We start from the raw sequence: 3163 nt of genomic DNA, 5'->3' as shown, positions 1-3163 counted from the left end.
CCAGCTCTTATGGACTTTTTTCGGCCTAAAATTGATGACATTCAGTCAAGCATCCTTCATCCGGCTATTCAGGCTAACACTTTTGAAATCAAGCCGGGTACTATTCAGATGGTGCAGAGTTCTATTTCTTTCGAAGGTGCTGCGACTGAAGACCCCAACATGCATATCAGAAATTTTGTCCAGATCTGTAGTACTTTCAAATATAATGGTATGACTGATGGGGCTATCAAGCTGAGGCTTTTCCTATTATCTCTGAGGGATAAAGCTAAGGACAGGTTAAATTCTGAACCAGCTGGGTCCATCACTACTTGGCAAGATCTTGTCCAAAAGTTTCCGGTGAAGTTCTATCCAATGGCGAAGATTGCAGCTATGAGGAGTGCTCTTACTCAGTTTACGCAGCAACCAACAGAATCTATGTGCGAAGCTTGGGAGTGCTACAAGGAGATGTTGAGAAAGTGTCCACATCATGGTATGCCTGACTGGATGGTAATCACTGGTTTCTATAATGGTTTGGGGGCCCAATCTCGGCCCATGCTCGATGCAGCAGCTGGAGGCGCCTTGTGGGCCAAAAGCTATACTGAGGCTTATAATCTTATTGAAACTATGGCTGCAAATGAGCATCAAAACCCAACTCAAAGGATGATGCCTGGGAAGGTAGCAGGTATTCTGGAAGTTGATGCAGCTACAGCTATTGCAGCGCAGCTCCAAGCACTATTTTTGAATGTCGATTCTTTAGCCAACTATGGAGTCAATCAGATAGCTATGGTTTGTGAGCTTTGTGCAGGTTCTCATGCTACGGATCAGTGTTCTCTTGTTAATGAATCTGTTCACTATGTGAACAATTATCAGCGACCGCAACAGCCTGTGCCAACTACTTATCATCCTAACAACAGAAATCATCCCAATTTCAGCTGGAGCAACAATCAGAATGCTATTCAGCAACCATATCAGTAAGGCGTAAGTAAACAGTTTAATCCACCTGGATTCCAGCAACCACAGCATTACGCTCAAAGGCAATTATATCCTCAACAAGGAGGTGCTGCTCTATCTTCTAGTGCTGATTTCGAGGAGCTCAAAATATTGTGCAAAAGTCAGGCTGTTTCTATCAAGACCTTGGAAAATCAAATCGGTCAATTAGCCAATGCTGTGCTCAATCGTCAACCTGGAACACTTCCTAGCGATATTGAAGTGCCAGGCAGGAAGGAAGCTAAGGAGCAAGTAAAGGCTGTCACCTTAAGGTCTGGGAAAGTTGGTGATGCTGAAAAAGCGAAAGATGGAGAAGCTGAAGTTGTTGATGAAGAAGAGAAGCAAAAGGAGAAAGCGGTGGAACCAAGGAAGACTACTGTTGAACACACTCTGCCTGAGGGTAATACAGAGGAGAAACAGCTCTATCCTCCACCACCTTTCCCTAAGAGATTGCAACAACAAAAGCTGAATAAGCAGTTCGGTAAGTTTCTGGAGGTGTTCAAGAAACTTCACATCAATATACCTTTTACTGAGGCTCTGGAGCAAATGCCTAGTTATGCAAAATTCATGAAGAGTATTCTTTCAAGGAAGGTGAAACTGGATGACCTTGATACCGTTGCTCTAACGGAAGAGTGCAGTGCTGTGCTGCAACAAAAATTACCTCCAAAGCTTAAAGATCCAGGTAGCTTCACCATTCCTTGCACCATTGGCAAGTTGTCTTTCGACAAATGCCTGTGTGATTTGGGAGCAAGCATCAATCTGATGCCATTGTCTATCTTCAAAAAGTTGAATTTTCCTGATCCAAAGCCCACCTACATGTCTCTAAAATTGGCTGATCGTTCTATTACATACCCACGAGGCATCGTAGCGGACGTGTTAGTAAAGGTGGATAAACACTTCTTCCCTGCAGACTTTGTCATTTTGGATTTCGAGGAAGATAAGAAGATTCCTATAATCTTGGGAAGACCTTTCTTGGCTACAGGCTGTACCTTGATAGATGTGCAGAAAGGTGAACTTACTATTAGGGTGCAGGATCAGGATGTGACATTCAATGTATTCAAGGCGATGAAATTCCCTACAGAATACGAGGAGTTCTTAAAGGTGGATTTGATTGATTTTGCGGTAACTTCAGAACTTGATCATATGCTAATGTCTGATGCTTTAGAGAAAGCCATAGTGGGGGAATTTGACAGTGACGATGAGGATGGCAATGAACAACTACAATATCTAAATGTTTCTCCTTGGAGGCAAAAGCTAGACATGCCATTTGAATATCTTGGTACTACTGATCTCAAGAATGCTGAAGGAAAGCTCAAACCATCTATTGAGGAAGCACCTACTTTGGAGCTTAAACCATTGCCTGAACACTTGAGGTATGCTTTTTTAGGTGATGCATCTACTTTACCTGTTATTATTGCATCTGACCTTTCAGGTAGTGAGGAGGACAAGCTCTTGAGGATTTTGAGAGAATTCAAATTGGCCATCGGATGGACTATAGCAGATATAAAAAGGGATCAGTCCTTCGTACTGTATGCATAAAATTCTGCTAGAGGAAGGTAGTAAGCCGACTGTTGAGCAACAGCGAAGATTTAATCCTATCATGAAAGAAGTGGTGAAGAAATAAATTCTGAAGTGGCTAGATGCAGGAATCATATATCCTATTTCTGATAGTTCTTGGGTGAGCCCTGTGCAATGTGTACCTAAGAAAGGAGGCATAACTGTGGTAGCAAATGAGAAGAACGAGCTCATCCCCACTCGAACAGTCACAGGATGGAGGGTATACATGGATTACAGAAAGTTGAACAAAGTCACGAGAAAGGATCACTTCCCTCTTCCATTTATTAATCAGATGCTTGACAGGTTGGCTGGTCATGAGTATTATTGTCTTCTGGATGGCTATTCAGGGTATAATCAGATTTTCATTGCACCAGAAGATCAAGAAAAGACTACCTTCACTTGTCCATTTGGCACGTTTGCTTTTCGTAGAGTTTCGTTTGGCTTATGTGGTGCACCTGCCACTTTTCAAAGATGTATGATGGCTATATTCTTTGATATGATTGGAAACAATGTTAAAGTGTTCATGGACGACTTCTCCGTCTTTGGACATTCATATGATGAATGTTTGAATAATCTTCGTTCGGTGCTCAAAAGGTGTTTGGAAATTAATTTGGTGCTCAATTGGGAAAAATCACTTTAT

General features: G+C 42.1%; 1 non-coding gene across 1 annotated transcript; it reads right to left on the bottom strand.

Annotated features, from left to right (window-relative positions):
• Positions 1-366: 366 nt before the first annotated feature.
• On the bottom strand, positions 367-473 carry LOC141681874 (small nucleolar RNA R71). The gene has a single exon (XR_012559293.1). It is a non-coding gene; the product is annotated as a small nucleolar RNA R71 (small nucleolar RNA).
• Positions 474-3163: the final 2690 nt, after the last annotated feature.

The sequence above is a fragment of the Apium graveolens genome, chromosome 8, assembly GCF_009905375.1.
Source record: "Apium graveolens cultivar Ventura chromosome 8, ASM990537v1, whole genome shotgun sequence".
NCBI lineage: Eukaryota > Viridiplantae > Streptophyta > Magnoliopsida > Apiales > Apiaceae > Apium > Apium graveolens.
The sequence above is the reverse complement of the archived record's forward strand: the minus strand, read 5'-3'. Positions and strand labels throughout refer to the sequence as shown.